Genomic DNA, 22424 nt, shown 5'->3' with positions numbered 1-22424 from the left:
ATGTGTCCAAATGTCTAAAGCATAAATTCCCAACCTCGGTCCTCAAGGCACACTAACAGTCCTGGTTTTAGTAATATCCATGATTGTGCACAGATGGTTAAATCAAAATAACTGAGGTACTAATTAAGTCACTTGTGCTCAAGTATGGCTATCCCTAAAACCTGGACTGTTAGTGTGCCTTGAGGACTGTGGTTGGGAACCCCTGGTCTAGAGACTGGATAAAGAGTATATGTTTGAATTCATGCTAATGTGTGGACTCTCATGCAAATTGTTGCTGGTCCTAAAATGCTTTGCAGCCCTAAAGCCTATTCTACTGTCAGTAGCTGACCTTCCAAACCATTTTCCTCATGTCACATAATCTTTAGCCTTGAAGTGTGATTTTAAAATAATTGAAAAAAAAAATGTGTTCATGTACAGTATATCACAACAGTAATAATATTCAGTCACTTCATTCCCAATGCATCATTTAATGCATTTGATTAGTTTCAGTAAAGAACAGAAATGTGCTTCTGTTTCCACAGCTGGTCTAATGGGTGATAAATAGAGTGAAGAGATCAATCCATCTATCACAGTAATGGAGATAGTGAGTGACAAGGGCAGTGTATATATTATACGCACAGTGGGAGAATAATATTAATCAGAAGGATGGAAGCTGTTTTATGTTATATGTCTCACAATGCTTCTGCTACAGAACCATGAGGGTGAAAGAAAGAAACTATTTATCAAGCTGTGTTATTTAACACATAAGCCCAAATGTAATAGTTTGCTATATGCAGACAACAGCGAGATTACGGCAATGTAGCCACTAAATTTAAAGCAGCAGCATGTTTTAAGGCAAAACCAAACTGCTTATGCCTTTAAGAAAAATGTACGTCTAAATCTAGTAGCTACATTGATGAAGACTTGTCGCAGCCCACATCTTGAGGACTGTTACATTTGGGTCCAAGAGGCATATTAGTCTTATGACGTAAAGCTTCACCCTATGCATCATGGGTTCACTGCTGGCGATAATAAAAAAAGAAATACATTTTTAAAAAAAATTCAGTGAATAAAGAACTTACAAGCAATACTAAAATATTAACTTTTTTTATTAAGTTAAACTGAAAGCCCAAATCTGGGCTTTAAGGCCCAGATTTATCAACAAGTGATATTCTTGTTATCACTCGTTACTAATCTTAAATAGTGTCCAACCAATCAGCTCCTGTCATTTTTAAACAAATGACAGGAGCTGATTGGTTGGAGCACCATTAAATATTAGTTACGAGTGATAATACGAGCCCTCTTACCCTTATGTATGTGTCTTACGTATGTCATGTCTTTTACAACCCAGTAAAATGTTAATGTTGATTCAAATTGTAAAGCGCAACGGAATTTGCTGCGCTATATAAGAAACTGTTAATAAATAAATAAATAAATAATAAGAAAAATATCACTTGTTAATAAATCTGGGCCAAAGTACCACTGTACATGTGTGAAGTATCGCAAAGGCAGATGAGCACATTACTGATAAATAGTTGTGATTGCTGCAATAGCTGTATCGATGCATAATTAAAAAGATAGACCATGGATACTTTATCTCTTTATGCATTGTTTACTGTCTGTAAAATTAAATGCTATATGAAGATCAGGGCAATAACTAGAGGTGTGTGACTAAGGGTTTTGGATCATCGCTGCCCTGGTGGAAGCTGTATCAAACTTGTAGGGTGCCTGGAAGGACGCACAGCTGCCTAGAGAGAATCCCAAAGCATCCATAGGATGCACCTGGCACTAAGCTTCCTGCTCCTGGTCCCCTTTTATGTGACATCATGACGTGGAGAGCAGTGGGACCAGCCCAGTTGATAGAAACCAATGGGGGCTGCTTTTGCAATAGAAAATGGAGGTCCCCTGTGCATACATTTGGGAGGTACTTAATATATGAAATATTGTGATAAATAGGCCCCTAAGAGAGTTTATCCAGAGTAAAATATAACGCAGGGGAGGAGGTGAATTTGTGAGAAGGAAATTTCCTTACAAAAGGAAGAAAATGCAATGCAATGGTATGGAAGTAGTATAGAAAATGACAAAAATATCAAAACTAGCTGCGCATAAATAGTCACTTAAAACAGAAACTGGTTGCAAATTAATCAATAAACTGTATTATAACAGTTACATTCATGACAATAAAAAAATATAACATAACAAATAGTAGTTAATGACTACAATCAAACACAATGGGTCTGATTCAAAAGTGGAGAAACTATTGCCTCCACGACTGCGACTTTATATGCAGTGCGATTGTGTCTTTATGCTAATGCCACCGGCTAAAATGCTAATCTCTCTCATCTGCTCAGAGTGTCACTGTCGATCGGCCCAGTTCACACTGGTGATTAGTTGGCCTGTGCGGCACAGCTTTCAGGCCCCTTCATCAACATGGGCCCTGGTCTCCAGCATCATCTTCCAGATGCCAGCGGCCATGTGACAAGCACTTCCGGCAGGGATATCTGATGCAGCAGTCAGGTGAATATTTTACCCCTATACCCTCCCCCTAGTGCCTCACTCTAATGACTCCATCTGCCTCCCACCCTGCTACCTAACCCTAACCTGCCCCCGCAGCCTAACTCGAACCTTCTCTTGGTCGCGCTTAAGCATTGGCATTCTGAAAAATAGACATTTCACATGATGACATTTCAGATATCAACACTGTGAACATGTTGACATTGTGGTGTCAACATTATGAATGCCGACATGGCTACTGTCGACCATGTAATCGTGATCCAATAATATAGTATGACCTTAAATCTGCACAGATGTGTCCACTGCAAATTTGCAGCAATCAACAATCAAGAGCTGCACCTGTGTAGATACAGACTTATACTTATAACCCAAAATAATGCACATCTTACTGTACTGTACTTGTGTGTGGATACACCAAATTGTTTTGCAAGTTATATACATACAGTCCTTATATACCAGATAAAAATCATCACTTAATGTTGAAGCAATCATTTTTGTAACCGCAATAAAAGTGTTTATTACGAATCAACTGAAATAGAAGATAAGTTAAATTCACTATTCAAACAGTAAATTTATTGTATTATTAATTAGTAGAAATTATATTACGACTGAAAATTAGCATTGTTTTGTTAATGTAATTGGATACTTTTCTATATACCCCATAAAGTCATATATGTTATTTCGATCTGAAAGGATATGCTTAGAGTCAGGGCTGCATAGAAAATTCCACAAAATCCTTTAAAGCATCCATCCACATAACCATTTCTCATGAGAACCAGGCACTGGGAATGTCATCCTCCAGTCTGCTTTATGGGTCAGCTATGTCGATATTTACATAGGAATATTTATTAGCTCTGGCCTGACTTCCTTGGTTTACCTTTTACCTTTATTTATTCAAATTTCAATGACAGACCATGACAATGCAATCTGCAAAGTGTAATTTTATTCTAAAGAAAACTGAAATATATAACCTTTAATGTATAATGCACCAGATACTTATTCTCAGTCTTTCCCTACATTATTTGCATAATGTTATTTACACAAACTCATTGTTCATTCTCCCACCGTGTCAGAAAATTCAGTTTTGAAACAATAGCACTGTAAGCAATGGCATATAATGATAGAGGTATTAGGCGTAAATGGCGAATGACCAAATACATTAACAATATCCAATTACATTAACAAAACAATGCTAATTTTCATGCTAGGGCAGCACAGACGGTGTAATGGTTAGCATTACTGCCTCACAGCACTGAGGTTGTGGGTTTGATTCCCACCATGGCCCAAACTGTGTGGAGTTTGTATATTCTCCCTGTGTTTGCGTGGGTTTCCTAAGGGTACTCCGGTTTCCTCCCACACTCCAAAAATATACTGGTAGGTTAATTGGCTCCCAACAAAATTAACCGTCCTGTGTATGTGTGTGTGTGAGCATGTGGTAGTGATTATAGCCAGGTAAGCTCCACTGGGGAAGGGACTGATGTGAACGGCCAAATATTCTCTGTAAAAGTGCTGCAGAATATGTGTGCGCTATATTAATAACTGGTAATAAATAATTAATAAACAAATTACCATAACACCTTTAGGCCCTGATTTAGAGCACTCGCTCTGAATCAGGGCGGCTTTTTTTTTTTTTAAAACCCACAGCTTTTGCGAGCGGCCAGGTGATGATCGCGGCCATCGGGCTTGCAACGAGACCTTTGTGGTAGGGTTTCATCTGCCGCAAGCCCCAGTGAGCTTCCAGCTCTAATAGAGCCAGAAACTCACTACTGATATCACTGATGATGTCAGTAGGGCCACCCACAGACGGCAGGCGTTCCTTCAGGAATGCCTCCGTTTGTCCAGCCACCCCCCCCTCCCCGACTGCAAAATGGGGCAAGCTGTCGATCAACATCGACAGCTGCCCCGTTTTGCTGTGAGCCCCGGAGCGAGTGATTTCTCTCTCGCTCCGGGTCTCGCGCACGTGCAGTGCGCACGCCGCATGTGCGCACTGCCCGGCCATCGACTCGCTTGCGAGCACATATCGCTTGCGAGCGGGTCTGAATCAGGCCCTTAGTTTAAAAAAAGTGTGTAAAATAACTGTTGTCTTTATGTACAAGTAGTACTGGTACCCATATCATATTCCCTAAATAGAGCAGTAACTAGAGCTGTGCAATCAATTAGGTTGCAAGGCTGACGGGGTAGCACAGTCTCTGCCCAGATAGCAATTGTTGTGGGATGCATGAAATTGTGTCCTGCTGCCTGGAGAGGAGTCCAGTGCATCCTTAGCAAGCACCCACTGTCCAATTTCCTACTTCCGGACCCATCTTCTGTGATGTCATGATGTCACATGTGCATCCCAGGGTGTTAAAGTGTCCTGCTACAGTGCAGTTCTCAATAGTCCCAATTGTCAGACTAATCTACAGTAAACTAAAACAGCAACATTCAATGAAGGTCATTTATAAAATATGCCTGAAGTGCATCGCAAAACATTACGGTTTTTCTCTGAAGCACCTCAATGCTCCGCCCAACACATATCAAAGTGCACTCCAACTTTCTGTACTCGAAAGCCGCTCCCTCAAACAGAAAGTGTGCCTCAATTTGTGGCAAGGCACAAAACACTCTTTGGTCAAGTAAAAGTTTATATTGTTCTTCTAAAATGCTGCTCAATTTAGCCTAATTTACGGCTTAAATAAATCATGAGACTGAAGGAACATCGGGACTATTTTTATTATGTGTCACCTTTGCATGCGTACAACTTTTTAGTACATTGCTTGGAATAAACAGAAATTTTCTTCTCAATAGCGGATTCAGCTTCAGAAGGAATTGTAAAGCTGCACGCAGGCTATAAATATATGATGTATACACGCAGGCAGCTTTGCAATTCCGCCCTTGTAGTTATGGTAATGCAGCATGAGGCATTATGCCTCCTGTGCATTACTTATCCGAGCATCATTGTCCAACACATCATTGGATAATCTGCAGAAACATTTAAATTTTTACTGGTCCCATGATGGGAACTTTGATATAAAGGGAAGAAATATACATAATTTCCTGCACAAAGAAACCCAGATATACTTATACATATCAGTTGCTCTGTAAGTATGGTTCGCCCCACTTTCTTATTTCTCCACATTTTGGGTGTGTTCTATCTCTTCATGCACCTGGGTGAAGAAAATAGAGAAAGAATCCTCTATGTGAATTTTATTACCTGTCTTCATGTTGAGTAGGGTACGATTCCATCAATACTCATACACTGATAAAGATCTATAATACTCAGATTTGTATTATCAGGGGTATATCTATCCTATTTTGGGGTGCCATTCCTACAAGAATGAGGAATGACACCCCAAAAGAAACCCTGATGTGTATCTTTTAACTTCTCCCGCTCATAATTACCCACACCTTTATTCAAGACATATTTTCCGCAATAGTTCAAGCGGATTGTTACTACACCATTGGAGTTTTTTTTTCTTTTATTCCATCTTTTATTTCCCAAGAAGCATATAATATTCAACAGATTGAAGCTGATTAGGAACTGCTTTACTTACACCAATCAAGAACATCGCTGGCAACATCAAATTTACATTATTATTTTACTTTTATTATGTGACTTTCTTTTGACTTTGTGCTATACCACAGAACAAAGTGCATTTTTATTTTTGGGACTTACTTATTTAGTGCAAATTCTGAGCACTGTTGGTTTGCTTAGTGATCAAAATGTCTGTATCAACCCTGTATTGTGTTAATTGGTTTATAATCTATTTCCTGCAAATCTAAACCTCTGTATTATGTTCATTATTTCTGTAATGTGCCTTGAGTCCTTCTGGAGAAAAGCACTATATAAATAAAATGATTATTATTATTATAACACCCCTTCTGTAGCATATGTTGTTAGGGTATATTTATTATTATTTATTAACAGTTTCTTATATAGCGCAGCATATTCCATTGCGCTTTACAATTGGAACATTGATAGAACAAAACTGGGTAATAACAGACAGATATATAGGTAGGAAGGCCCTGCTCGCAAGCTTACAATCTATAGGGAAATAGGCACTGATACACAAGGATAGGTGCTATATAATGCAATTTGGTCCAGCCAGACTGCAGAGTTTCTTGGTGGGCTGCATGATCCAGTCACACAGGAATGTCGGCCAAATGTCAGGAGGATGTGAAAGAAAGACAATGTGTGAGGTTATGTGTGGACTGTGAAAGGGGATGTAATTAGACATGGAAGCTATGAAGGTTATGTGGGTGGTTCTGGAATCTAATAAGCTTGCCTGAAGAGGTGGGTTATCAGGGAACACTTGAAGGATTGGAGACTAGATGTAAGTCTTATTGTGCTTGGTTAGGCATTCCATAGAGTGGGTGCTGCCCGAAGAAAGTCCTGAAACCGTGAATGGGAGCAAGTAATGCGTGGGAGATGAGAGACGCAGATCTTGTGCTGAGCGGAGAGGTCGGGTTGGGAGATATTTTGAGATAAGTGAAGAGATGTATGTTGGTGTGGTTTGGTTAATGGCCTTATGTGTAAGTAACAGGATTTTGTATTGAATACGGTAGAAGACCGGCAACCAATGAAGGGACTGACAGAGCGGGGCAGCAGGCGATGAATGTTTGGCAAGGAAGATAAGCCTTGCAGCTGCATTCATAATTGATTGTAATGGCGATAGCCTGTTTTTGGGAAGACCAGTAAGGAGACTATTGCAATAGTCAATGCGGGAAAAAATGAGTGCATGGATCAGAGTTTTTGCAGTGTCTTGTGTGAGATATGGTCGAATTTTGGATATGTTTTTTAGATGTATGTAACATGATTTTGAGACAGATTGAATGTGGGGAACAAAAGACAGTTCAGAGTCAAGGATGACACCTAGGCAGCGAGCTTGTGGAGCAGGATGAATTGTCGAGTTATCAACCGTGATCAAGAGATCAGGTTGGTAACTGTTCTTGGCCAGTGGAAATATAATTCTGTTTTAGAAATATTAAGTTTCAGGTGGCGAGATGACATCCAAGATGAAATGGCAGAAAGACATTCAGTGACACGGACCAATACAGATGGTGATAAATCTGGGGAGGATAGGTAGATTTGAGTATCATCTGCATACAAATGGTACAGAAATCCAAAATAGCGGATCAGTTTGCCAAGAGAGGTGGTAAAGATTGAGAATAACAAGGGACCCAAGACAGAGCCTTGCGGTACTCCAACTGATAGAGGTACTGAAGAGGAGGCAGAGCCAGAAAAATGAACAGTAAAAGAGCGATCAGATAGGTAGGAAGAGAACCATGAAAGAGCTGTGTCCTTAAGACCTAGGGATTGTAGTGTATGTATGAGGAGAGAGTGGTCAACAGTGTCAAAAGCAGCAGAGAGATCTAGAAGAATTAGGAGTGAGTAATGGCCTATAGCCTTGGCATGACCAGATCATTTACTACCTTAGTCAGTGCTGTCTCTGTGGAGTGTTGGGAACAAAAGCCGGACTGAAGTGGGTCCAATAAGTTGTGTGAGTTTAGAAAGTCTCTCAAGCAGCTTGGAGAGGCATGGGAGCTGGGAGATAGGACGGTAATTTGAGAGTGTTGGGGTCAGAATTTTTTTTTTTTCAGAATGGGAGTAATCACTGCATGCTTGAACAGTGATGGAAAGATGCCAGTAGCGAGAGACAGATTGCAGATTTTAGTCAGGGTTGGAATGAGCACAGGAGACAGAGCTTTACTGAGTTGTAAGGGTATAGGATCTAGAGGAGAGGTAATAGAGTAGGAGGATGAGAAGAGTGTAGATACTTCATCTTCATTTGTGAGGTCGAATGAAGAGAATGAGCCAGAGGGTTCAGGTAGGGAATTGAGCAGGTCAGTAGCTGAGGAAGAGCATACCATTTCATTTCGGATCTTATCAATCTTGTCCTTTAAATAGGAAGCAAGATCATGCACACTGATAGTAGCAGGTGGGTTGTGTGAGGGATGGGTAAGAAGCAGTTTAAATTTATTAAAAAGTCGCTTGGGGTTAGAGGCTTGAGCAGAGATAAGATATTGGAAACATGTTTGTTTGGCAGCATCCAGATCAGCACGATAAGAGTTGTAGATAGTCTTATATGTGAGGAAGTCACTTGGAGTAATTAGTGAAATCAGAAACTGAGCATAGGCCCTCATTCAGAGCCACTCGCTAGCGGCAGTATGCTCGTTCCGAGCGATGTTCGCACATCTGCGCATGCGTACGGTTTTTAGTACGCATGCGCGAACCAGTCAGTGCGGCCGAAAATCATTTGTACGCAATATAGCGAGTGCCTGCTATTTTGAGTGACAGAATGAGGCGTATGTGGGTGATAACAGGGGAAGGTGCTTGAAAACGGGGAGTGGAGATCCGATCGCAGGCGTGCTTAAAGGTCAAAACGGGCGTTTTATGGGTGTGCATAATTAATACAGCAGCGTCAATGACCACGTCACTTGGTTTTTTTTAACTCAGAACTGCTCGCAAAATAGCGGTTGAAAAAACCAACCACAAGAATAGCGAGCAGTTCATATCCTGTTCGATGTACTCGATTAATCTAATAAATAGCGGACATGACGTATGGTGCGAGCGGCCAGGGGGCGTTTTTATCAAATAAACGAGCGTATGTTTTGCTCGCTCGTTCAGACTTAGAGGTGTGAACAGACTGCAATGTGCGAACGGATCATTTGCATAGCCACCCCTTGTTTTTGAACGAACGAACGCAAATAGCGAACGGCTCTGAATGAGGGCCATAGTCTGGTAAATACAAGATCAAGGCAGTGGCCCTCCTGATGAGTAGAGGAGTCAGTCCATTGGGAGAGGCCATGGGAGGAGGTTATAGAGAGTAGTCTGGAGGCATGAGGCGATTGTGGACAGTCAATGGGGATATTGAAGTCACCCATAATGATGGTGGAGATGTCTGGGGATAGGAAGTGAGGGAGCCAGGTAGAAAAATGTTCCAGAAATTGTTGGGGTGGCCCAGGTGGGCGATAGATAGCAGCAACTCGTAGAGAGAAAGGGGTGAAAGTCTGATAGAATGTACTTCAAAAGATGTAAATGTGAGTGACGGTACCTGAGGGAGAACTGTGTATGTGAAAGATGGGAGAGTAATATTCCTACCCCACCTCCTTTACAATTACCACGCCTGGAGGTGTGTGAGAAGTGTAGGTCACCATGTGAGAGTGCAGCAGGGGAGACAGTGTCTGATTGTGTAAGCCATGTTTCTGTAATTGCCAGAAGGTTGAGGTTTGTTGAAATAAAGAGGTCATGGATGGATGTTAGCTTATTGCAGACAGAGCGTGCATTCCATAAGGCACATTTTAGTGACTTGGAGGGTACAGGGAGGCACGCAATGTTTATGAGGTTAGCTGGATTTATAGTTCATTGTGGGTGTGGCAAGTGGGTTGAGCCTGGATTTGGTGATATGTCACCAGGTAATAGAAGCAGCAGGAGAGAAATATAAATATAGTTTAGGGATTTGTCTGAAAGTTTTTTATGCCGACAGGTTGTGGATGTTATTGTCAGTGTGTATAGATAAGTTATAGATATGTGTGTTTGTAAGAGGAGAGTAGATTAATGAGGCAGCAATATGTACAGAAGGATGAGCTGCAGGGAGAGTAAAGGATGTAGTAGTCTTAGAGATGATTCCATGTAGTGAGATTATTAAGAGAAGTTTTTGATACATTGTTTTTTCTCAAAACATTTGAAAATATACAAAACACAAACTACTGTTAAGTAATGATATTGTAATTACCTGGTCTTAGATGTTGTTCAACATTACTTCAACTGTTGTATAACTGTTACATATATTACACTTGGTGTTCTAATACACTTAGTGCTTATAATACACGGCTGCCATCGTCATCCACAGCTGCCGCAATACTGATTCTAAATTTAAAGTAAGTCTGATTGAGACATGCTACAGCTGAGGACAAATGCTCACTAATCAAAGGAGAAATTTAGCACTGGGTTTGAGTAAACACAAGCAATATCCTACAATAAACTAGGCACCAGTGAACAACATCCCCCACCCAGGTAATACCAATTACAATCAAGTCATTACATCTAAATGTTTGCTAACAGAGATAAATTCCATGAGGCACAAAAGTAAGTATGAATATGCAGCTTGAGACTGGATTACATACATTTTTAAAAACACAGCTGATATGTATATATATATATATATACATATATATAACAATAATAATATCCATCTATCTATGTCTGTGTGTTTGTTAAATGATGTAGGTGCTTCTCACCTCTGTACTTCTTTTTCAATGCCTCCACACGGATCTCGGCATTGTCTTCTTGGGGGTGTCCTGGAAATACACCAGGGGAGATCTCAGAAAAGCCCCTGCCCAGTACTAACATGCTATGACACACTGGGCCTGATTCAGACCCGGTCGCAAGCGATGTGCGCTCACAACCGGGTCGATGGTAGGCCAGTGCGCATGCGTCCGATGGAGCCGACTCCGTCGTGCGCATGCACGAGACCCGGATAGTGACGGGCACTCCGACGCTCCGGGTCTCGTACCAAAGGGGGCGTGCTGTTGATGTTGAGTGACAGCACGCCCCCTTTGGTGGGCGGGCCGGGGGCGTGGCTGCCCAGACGGAGGTATTCCAATGGAAACACCTACCATCTAGGGCCGACCCCACTGACATCACAAGTGATGTCAGTGGGAGAGTTTTCGGCTCTGTTAGAGCCAAAAGCTCTCTGGGGCTTGCGGCAACGAGACCCTACAAGGGTCTCATCCCAAGCCCGATGGTCGTGATGGTCTTGACCATCGCGACCATTATCATGGCCACTCGCTATAGCTATGGGTGGTCACCCATAGCTATGCGAGCGGCCAGGAGGCCGTTCTGAAAAAAAAAATGCCCGGCCCTGATTCAGAGCGAGCGCTCTGTCAGAGTGTCCAGCTCTGAATCAGGCCCACTGTGTGCTACAAAAGCCAACCCGGCACATTTATTTATATGATGAAATTAGAGTGGTAGCTCCTTGACTTATACCCCTTTTACACCAGAGCTAAAACCCAGGTTATTGCAGGGTTAACCCAGGTAGTTCCTTGGTGTAAAAGGGGACTGGGTTGGATTTTCGGGTCGAGTGACCTGGCAATCCAACCCAGGTAACTTGCAGGGTTTAATACGGGAATAAACCGTGAAACCCTGCAGTGTAAACGGCGCGGTCCGGATCATGAAGGCCTGGAGCGTGCTGCATCCCACCTGATTGGCCGACTTCAGTGGCTCTTAGAGATGACTTCCAGACCCGGAATTTAGTTATAAAATTAGTATTACTGTATAATATGAACCATAGATTAACACGATAACTCTTAATAAATCAATAATATCAACAGCATATGACATAAATATCGATTGATTAATATATCAGATGCCAACCTTACTGGCTCCTGATACTGATAACAATCTCAGTATATGTATATATATATTTATATATCTAGCCACATACATATAGGCAGCACTCAAACACACCACACAGATGAAAAAGTGCAGTGCAATATCTTTTCCACTGCCGCTAAAACCTGGGTTATTACTGTGTCAACCCAGGTCACCGCTCAGTGTAAAAGGCTCCTAGGAAAAGTCCCGGGTTGACTGACCTGGCATTCTTCCCAGGTCTCGAGCAGGGTTTTACGCAGAAAGACCAGGGTAAGGCTCTGTGGAAACAGGAATCCCGGGTCATCTAACCTGGGTTCCATTCACAGCGTAGGGAGAGCCACATTTGATGATCACATCATTTCCAAGTGCCGGCAGAGGTAAGCCCCGACAATATCCCGGGCCCAGCCTGTGGTGTAAACCCACGTTCAGTGTCCCGGGCTGAACCCGGGATTTTGGTGGAAATGTGGTATAGGTTGGGGCCCTTATGTATTAATGCCAGCATTGCATGGAAGCACCGTGTGTCCAGTTCACAGCTTTTCAGGGGTTTTTCAATCATTTTGCAGTAAGGTAAAACAGTAACAGTATGCAAACTTTCCTATAGCAACAAATTGTAAAATCCTCATATCCTTGTTTAATTGTATCTTGAGACTTCTAATTCCACAGCTAGAGGGAGCACAACATGGTACAGTTTAGGCTCAAATTCTAATTAAACAAACACTTGATAAACATTTACAGCACCTGCGAACCCATCTATCTCTGACTCTTCAGCCCTTGTGTTCAGATATAGGCCCTGATTCAGAGGCGGACCCTCCTGGCCGCTCACATATCTGTGGGTGACCACCCACAGCTATAGCGAGCGGCCAGGTCGATGGTCGCGATGGGCAAGACCATCGTGACCACCGGGCTTGCGACAAGACCCTTGTGGTAGGGTCTCGTGGCCGCAAGCCCCAGAGATATTTCAGGTCTAACAGAGCCGTGATGTCAGTGGGGCCACCCCCAAATGGCAGGCGTTCACATGGGAATGCCTCCATTTGGGCAGCCACCCCCCTGGCCTGCCCACCAAAGGGGGTGAGCTGTCACTCAACATCGACAGCTCGCCCCCTGTGGTGCGAGACCCGGAGCTACAGATTGCCCGTCGCTAGCCGGGTCTCGCGCATGCACACGACGGAGCTTGCGCTCGCAAGCAGGTCAATGGTCGGCCAGTGCGCACGATACAAAACGGGGCAGCTGTCGATGTTGATCGACAGCTCGCCCCGTTTTGTAGGTGTGGAACGCTTGCGTTTGTGGGCGGCCCTAAGTTCACACGTGATGTCAGTAGTGAACTTCCTGCTCTATTAGAGCAGGAAGTTCACTCGGGCTTGCGGGAGCCGAGACTCTACCACAAGGGTCTAATCGCGACCATCACCAGGCTGCTTGCAAAAGCTGTAGCTAGTCACCCACAGCTATGCGAGTGGCCTGGGGGCAGATTTAAAAAAATAAATAAATCTGCCCTGATTTAGAGCGAGCGCTCGCAAATAGCAAGCACCTCTGAATGAGGCCCTATGTTATTCACAAACATATCAGGTTGGTCGTGCAGCACAGCCGATGCCGATATATCAAGCAGATATATTGGTGCATCTGCTTGACAACCAATAACTGGCCACAGAATCCACCGGCACTGACATCACAACTGGCCAAACATATTGAGCAGCCGATTAGTAAGTGTATAGTTTACCAAATTGGCCACTCGGTCACCAACTAGGTTGCTTAAGTGTGTACCCGGCTAAGCTCCCAAAGAACAAAAGGTTTCGAGTATCCTGGCTAAATCTGTACCCATAAGGTCTTAACTCTGATAACATTGAGAAATTATAAATTCATACAATTATAGCTCTGATTCTTGTTATATTAGATTTCTGTATACAAGGGCTGATTAAAAAGTAAGGAGACTGATTTTTTTATTCAGAATCATATGACTCTACAGGATCTGAAAATGTTTCTTTTTCAAATTAGCGTCCTTCACATTCAAAGCAATTGCAGTGTTTCAACAACTATTCAAAGGCGTGCAGTAGACTGTTTTGTGATGTCACAGCAGTGAAATTTTTCACTTCATCATCTACTGAGAACTTCTCTACGTGCAGTTGATTTTTCAGGGTTGGGAATGCCCAGAAATCACAGGGTGCAAAGTCCAGGGTATATGGAGGGTGTTCCAGTGCTGTCCCATTAATTTCAGACAGTGCTGCCAATGCGACAGCACCAACATATGGTCGGACATTGTCTTGGAGCAAAAACCACTATTTCCACAGGAAATGTGGCCTTTTCTTCCTCATGGCTCCATGCAAATGGGTTTTCAGGATGTTTGCATAGTAGTCAGCATTGTCTGTCCACAGGGAACCCAGTGCTGTAGGATCATACCGTGCTCATCAAAGAACAGCAAAAGCATGACTTTGCACGCCGATGTAATCACTTGGAATTTTTTTGGTTTGGAGGCAAATTCACGTGTTTCGATACACTGGACTGTTGTTTGGATTACGGATCATAATGACTAATTCATGATTCATCACGTCACAATCGATGTCAGGAAATCAGGTATCCTCTCTGACATTCGATAGGTGTTCTTGCATGATTCAACTCGTTGCATCTGCTCTTCTGGGAGATTTCTGGGTACCCGCCTGGCACACACGCGATGCATTTTCAGTTCCTTTGTCACAATATGCTGAACCCATTTGATATGTCAAGTGAAGCCGAGAGTTTGCGGAAAGTTAACCTTCTGTCATTTTGCAACATCTCCGCAGCTTTGGCAATGTTGACATCTGTAACCGCAGTGGATGGTCTCCCAGAATGCGCTTCATCAGTCACTTGCGTATTACCCTCTTTGACGTGCTTCCACCACCGAAATATTGCAGCATGGCTAATTGTTTCTCCATCGTATGCTTACCATAACATTTCATGAGATTAATTTCTGTTTTTTCCAAGTTTGACACAAAATTCATTCACACATCTCTGACATAATTTCACAGACACATCTTCCGCATCCGCCATGACGAAACATAAAAAGTTCTTCCACTCGCTGTGACCAAACAAAGACTACGGCAGTCCAACTGCAGGTTCAGACACATCGATGTATGAGCTTCACAATAACCAGCATAGAATTGCCATGTCTACATATGGGACAGAAAAACAGAGGCAGTCTCATTACTTTTCAATCAGCCTTCGTATAACTGACATCAAAGGACTCAATAACATAATCATTTTATATACTGTACATTTAAATTGGAGCAAGAATTCCCATCAATTACATGTATAAGCTGTACATACTACTATATTAGTGATAATTTATATGTGGTTATGGAGGAAATGTTGGGCAGTTGTTTAAATGTAAAAATGGACCCCAGGGAGGTTCACCCCAAAAGTTATGAAGTTATTTGGAGTTTTAGGAGTTCATTGAACAGCTGCTCCGTGGGTGGTAATCAGCTTTCAAACCACTCTAGTGAGAAAGGAGGGTTCAATGGGGGAAAAATACCTACAAGCGCCAGCTAGGGTTTGAGAAATAGTTTTTGGGAAAATCTGTCAATAGACTGACTGTCCGTCATCATTTCAGGCTATTCCCAGATGTAACTGAAATGTAAATTCATATTCTATTTTTATGCTCTTTTATTTCTTTCAGAACTGTTTGCAATATATTACTGTCTATTTGCGTTATCTTTTTATCTGAAGCATTGTGACTACTTTTTGACGTATTAAATAACCCTTAATAAATTCATAAATTCTGTCATGTTTTTAAATGTATTTATGCATTAGGGATCACTTTGTTATTTTTATAACTCTACATTTAATGCAGATATTGTTAGGAACAACATATCTGACTAAAGTAATTAGAGATAAGTGTGAGCATCCAGACAGACTTTAGATTTTGAGAACCAAAGCCTTAGTGGTGGCAGAGCAGGGCACTTAAATGTGAGTGTGGGAAATTCTAAGGGGGATTTTAATTCATTATAGTCAGGCCAGGTAGATTTGCTATGGATAACCCTTGCACACTCATATGTCACATAGACTCAGGCGAGTTTCAGCTGTGACACACTCTATATGGGGACTTACTTTTTTATAGGCAACAATTTTTTATGTGATGTGTGCAATTACATTTCTCATTTACATTAGATTAATATTAAAAGTTAATTTTTATTAGTAGTTATTGACCCAATTATCTCTATACCTACCGTGTGCCCCCACCAAGAGTCCTTTTTCTTTTTCCTTCTTGGTTTATTAGCTATACACTGACTCTGGTGAGCACCACAGACTCACCAAACAATAAAGTTTTGCTAGACTAAGGTCTAATAAACAATTTTTGGGATATCAAGGACATGTATGTGTTTATTATGCAGTCTGTTAGTAGGTTTATTTGAGAGATATACACACAACCACATGTAGATATAACAGCAGAGAGTTTTTTCAGTGCGGTTCCTCTTTTCTTTTCTATGTACATTTCTCAGAGTGCGTCTGTTAAAGCACCTCATGAAGTGCAACATGCGACGAAATCTATACAAAATTAGGTGAAATATTGAATCTAAAATAGAGATGAGCAGTTCGGTTTTGGCTCGGATCTTCCCACTAAGGTTGGACCTCATAACAAGGCAAAACGTCATCTTTCACAGACAAAAACATCATCTTTATCCATGAGAAATTACGTTTTAGTTCGCTCTGAGATCCAAACAAGTCACAAAGATCAGAGCCAAAACCAAACTGCTCATCTCTAATCTAAAAAAAGCCTTCACTCTGCCAATTGTTCCCATCTGTCTGTGCAAACTGATAGTCTTCTGCATATATTATCAGCTTGCTCTGTGAATCTGTACACCATGGTGGAAACCTGTACTTAGACTCCAGTGCATAAAACCTACTCTCCCAGAGTGACCTGGAAATTCCCACATTTTAGTGAGTTATATGTGCTCCTGTCAGTGCAGGGCCCCTTCCCAGATCCCGCCAACTGTGGCCTGGAAAGGAACTTTAATAAATGATTGCCTGCCAATCATGTCATCAAGGCCCTCCTACATTGTGCAGCGTGCTACAGGGCCATGGTGATTAATCATATCTCCACGCTACTAGTATGTGCCACTTGGTCTTCTGGAGAGGAGTTCCCAAAAGCAAGCAAGTATGCTCCGGTGTATTGTGATCTCAATAATTTAAGGGGGTAGATGATCGAAAGAAGATAGTTATCATTATTAGGCCTATTATAATTTTTTTTTATAAAGTACTGATATATTTTACTGCACTGTACATTGAGGTGAATCTTGTTACAACTAAATCATACAATGACATGAAACCAGTGATAAACATGATCCCAAAAAGGATAGTCCTAACTTAATAATATCATTGTATTACTGTTTGTAATAATACATCTAACTCAGAGAGTTTGACCTGGAGAAACAAATAATTGTCAAATAACATGATTGTACTGATGTCTACAAAGACAGTTTTCTCTGCTTTTAAGCTATTGAAATAATTATTATTATCATGTCATCAGTACTTTACTGGTAAAATGTAATCATTGAAATCAGTGGAAAAGTGGATGTGTTGCCACTATCATCCAATCAGATTGTAGCTCTCATTTTCTAGAAATACTAGAGAAATAATAGCTAGAATCTGATTGGTTGCTATGGGTGCCATCTTCACTTCTACTTTTTAAAAGCATTTGATAAAACTTAATCTTTACGGTGGAATCAATTCAGCACGATGGTTGTGAAGTGCCTCTGGAATGGGTGGACAAAGGCACATGGAGACAAGTAATTATTCTAACTTCATTCATTCCCCATGGAGGTGTGCAGGACAATTAATAATGTTTGGGTAAAATGTTATGTGGTAATTTGCACTAATGAACAACCAGGCAGAACATTGGGCTGATCTGAATTTCCCCCTTACCGTCTAAATTATCTACAACATAATAGCACACAATAAGATATCCTACTAGCCTGGTTTTTGACAATGGAAGCAACCAGTGCACCCAGAGGAATCTGAAAAATGAGAACGTCACACTTATGGTACCCTGGTCAGTCTTGCACCCATGGCCTCAATTCTGTGGGTCAATAATACTAACCTCTGATAATCCAACTATCTGAAAGTTATTACTGTTACTGATTCTGTGAGGACTACAGCTGGCTACAATAGCTGGCAACTGGTTACATGGTGCCACAAACCCATGGCTGGATTAGCCCGTATTTTGCGAGAGCCAGTACTGAGGCGCGGAGTCTAACATGCCGGCGGTATTCACCAGGGACCCACACTATTAGATTTGGACTTAGCTGTATCCAACATGCAGGTCGTGTCCCTCAGACTTGGTTCCCTAATACAGGTGTTGGTTTACTCTGGAGTGGAGTACGATGAAGACATATAATGTAGTGGACAAGTCGGGTCGGAACCAAATGGACAAGAATGTACCAGGGATCTGATGAAAACAGGTCACGGAGAAATAGCCAAAGTAAAAAACTGGTACCAGTGAGGAGACAGAATCAGGTCACAATCAAAGCCAAGGTCAGGAACGAGCAGTAATGATCACTAGGAATGCTGGAATATGGTTTGGGAGCCTATAATCTGGCACAGGATTGCACCAGGGACTTCCTTATATAGGGAGAGGCTTGAATTTGGCACCTCCTGTGACATCACCTATGGGAGTGTTTGGCCCTTTAAATTTTACTCAGGTCCATGTGTGCACCCCCAGGGGAGCCACAGCCGTTCGCACCTTGCTGCCGGGACTCCCCATCTGCTGCCCAGGACTACTCAGCAGCAGGCACCAGGGACTCCCCACCTGCTGCTGACCAGCACTGCCGGACCCGGTAAGTACGTGCCTGTGTTCGGTGTGCTGTGACACATGGAATGTGTGGGCCCAAAATAAGCACAGTGCCAGTAATATGTAAGTGTTCTGTCATCTTCCAACTGCTGGGCTCCCAGAACTGTCTAAACTATGTAGGGAAGATCAGTAGGATCAACCTGTATGTGGTAAGTCAATCAATTGTGCGAATAGCATGAATATAGTTGAAATGATGGGAGAACATTTCAGATAAGTTAACAGCCGTGATTGCTTTTTAACCATTACAGACTGAATATACAGTATGTAAGCCTACTTTTTTTGTTCAGAAAACCATCATAGAAATTTAATAATATTTATCACTATAACACTACATGAGACTATATGAGTCCTTCATTTTTTATGATCGGCTAGTAATAGTCACTAGGTAGATTAGCTTTCTATTTAGATTTTTGATTGTTTGCCTATAGGGTTGTTGGGGGCGCTTTTGTTGATGGATCAATTTAAATTTGATTCTGTCTCTTTTCATTTTGGAAGCCATTGGCTAAGTATATTCTGTGTCATTTGTGCAGATTTACTGTACTTCAAATTGTGGTTGTTTTCCTCCTGCTTTTTTATCTTCTATCTCTTTTCTTTTTTCCTCCTGACAACGCCCCCTTCCCTCCTTTTTCTGTTTACATCTCCAATTTTATTTGCCCTCCCCACCCCACCCCTTAGCCACAATATGCCCATTCTAGGTGTTTGGTGCCAAAATGTCTCACCTGGTCTAGGTTCAGTGCTCATCCTATTTTGTCCGGTAGGCTGTGCCCTATTCAGTCTTGAGCCTGAAACTGAGACTCTACTCCCCAGATTTCCCCACAGGTGGCCTTTTCTGACCTCAGCCCTGGCATGCAGTGCAGCTCAAGTGTTCCCACGAGAGCTCACGGCCAACTGGGGAAAGTAGATACAAGGGTGCCAATGGAGGGGATCAGGCATCCCTGGTGGTGTTGGGTTTCACAACATTAGATAAGGGGATCTGTGCAGTGGTTGTGGTGCCCACTCATGCAATTTTAGTTACAGTACCAGCTTGCAGAATGCAGGTACAACCCCTGCAGCTGCTATTGTACGTAATAGTTCAGTGGCACTGCATACTCTGAGCAACGCTGCACAGCTGCCTTTAGCTTCTAGTACAGGACCTGCACATGCCCTCTATTACTACTGCAGTTTCAGCAGCAGACTATTGTCCCCTTACTAAGGGTTGCACTTCAAATGTTCCTGTTATGGGTTGGATGGTTAATCAGGTAAGAGTTGTAAGAGGACTGCTGCCAGTTTACTAGTTGGGGCTAAGTATAGAATATGAGATGCCGCCTGTGGGCAATAGGAGCAGCCTTGAGGGCTGGTTGTGGCCTTTATAGTCGTGGCCAAGGGACTGGTGATGTGAAGCAGCCTTGAGGGCTGGTTGTGGCCTTTATAGTCGTGGCCAAGGGACTGGTGATGTGAAGCAGCCTTGGGGCTGTTGGAGCAGGCTTGGTGACTGCTACCAATGCCGCCGGGATGACACTGGCGACGGTGTGCTTAATAGTGCACCTGGAACGCAGAGCTGCTATCAGTGCTGCCGGGATGACACTGGCAACGGTGTACTAGGTTGCGCACCTGGAACCCAGAGTTGCTACCAGCGCCGCCGGGATGACGCTGGCGACAGTGTGCTAGGTTGCGCACCTGGAACACAGAGCTGCTACCAGTGCCTCCGGGATGACACAGGTGACGGCGTGCTGGATTGAGCACCTGGAATGCAGAGCTGCTACCAGCGCCGCCGGGATGACACTGGCGATGGTGTGCTAAGTTGTGCACCTGGAATGCAGAGCTGCTATCAGCGCCGCCGGCGACGGTGTGCTGGATTGCGCACCTCGAAGGCTAAACTGCGACTGGTGCTGCTGAGCTGACACAATTCACTGGATGATGACAGCTGCTTCTGGGGTAGGAAGCGCTCCGTGCTGCCCAGATGGTACAAGCAGCACGTATGAACGAGATGCAGGTGGAGCTGCCTGGATGGAATAAACAGCTCACATAAAACACAGCAAGACTGACACAGGTACTCGACTGACATGCAGGAGACAGGAACTGGAAGTATGAACAAACTTCTATCACCAGCATGGATTGCTGGGCTAGGTGGAAGACACAGGGCCTGATTCAGACCCGCTCACAAGCGGGTCAATGTTGGCCCAGTGGGCAAGCCGTCGCTCCGGGTCTCACTACAAAGGGGGCGTGCTGTCGATGGTGAGTGACAGCACGCCCCCTTTGGTGGGCGGGTCGGGGGCGTGTCTGCCCAGATGGAGGCGTTCCCATGGGAATGCCTACTGTCTAGGGCCGGCCCCACTGACATCACAAGTGATGTCAGTAGGAGTGCTTTTGGCTGTCAGAGCCAAAAGCACTCTTGGGCTTGCGGCAACGAGACCCTACCACAAGGGTCTCGTCGCAAGCCCGATGGTCGCGATGGTGTTGACCATCGCAACCATCTTTTTGGCCATTAGCTATAGCTGTGGGTGGTTACCCACAGCTATACGAGCGGCCACGAGGCCGCTCTAAAAATGAAGGACGGCCCTGATTCAGAGCAAGCGCTGTCAGAGCGTCCGGCTCTGAATCAGGGCAGGAATCCAATCCAAGCAACTTTCCCTTAATGACAGATTACTGTGCACCTGGGCTGTGTCCAGAGAGGAGAATCAATTAGTGCACCTGACACTGCACTGGGGCAGCAATTAGTGCAGTGCCTCAGTAGCAACAAAGGCTGGAAGTCCAAGCAATAGGATCTGCTAACTGCAGATCCTAACAGTTCCCTTTTGCAATAATTTTTCCCCCTGATGCTGTTCAGCCCACATGGTCCTCCTCTATCCAGCTTCAATTTCCCAGACGTCTTCTTTTACTTTTTCTGTTCCCCATCCTTCCTGTTTCTTTCATTGGCCACTTTCCTTTTTGGCAGCCATCATACCATCTTAATATGTGACATGGGTAAAGGATAACCCTCTGCCCCCTGCACAACTGGCTCCCTTGCAGTGGCAAACGCAGGATTTCTAGAGGGGGGTTTCCAAATGCTTGATTTTAGAGTGAGTGTAGCCAGTCCATGAAGAGGGTATAACCAGATTTAATATGTTACATACAAAGTATATTGTGCTGCATAATTCCAGCATATACAGGACCAGCGATCACAGTAAGCCACTAGATGTGGCAGATGTGGCAGTAAGGCCATCCTGTCTGAGCAGAATGTTTTTTTCAGATGTGGGCACCATTCCTGAGCATTGGAGCAAGTCCGGGAGTCTGAGGGAGCAGCAGAAGAACCTAGCACTGCCCTGGACATATATGTACATATTGGTCTCCTTATGTACTGGATAGTGTATTATTATACAGTATTAATAATTAGCCCTATAGATGGTCTGTAGCAGTGCACCACTAACAGTGCATCTTTTCCACATCTCCTAGTTGGTGCACAGGTATATTTATTACTGGCTGACACATTTTAAAAGATCCACAGGTGGTGCTAATCATTTCATTTGTGATACTGAGAAGAACATGCAGCACTAGTAACATTCTATTATATTACTATATCTATTGTGGTCACGGTATGTGCCGGGGAGGGGAGTTTCCAGGCAGACGGAAACCCCCCCTGCGTTTGCCTATGCCTTGCTCAGGTCACCTCTTACTAGTGTACTTTTTTCCAATACTGTTTCCCAGGCCCCTTCTTGCCATCAGTTCCCCATCCTCAGCAACCACCCCCTCCCTCAGTGATGTCGTTTACCCTCCTGTGGACTTACCAACTGTTGTTTTAGACTGTAATGTTCC

This window comes from Taudactylus pleione, unplaced genomic scaffold (genome assembly GCF_031769625.1).
Source record: "Taudactylus pleione unplaced genomic scaffold, aTauple2 ptg000774l, whole genome shotgun sequence".
In the NCBI taxonomy this organism is placed as follows: domain Eukaryota; kingdom Metazoa; phylum Chordata; class Amphibia; order Anura; family Myobatrachidae; genus Taudactylus; species Taudactylus pleione.
The sequence above is the reverse complement of the archived record's forward strand: the minus strand, read 5'-3'. Positions refer to the sequence as shown.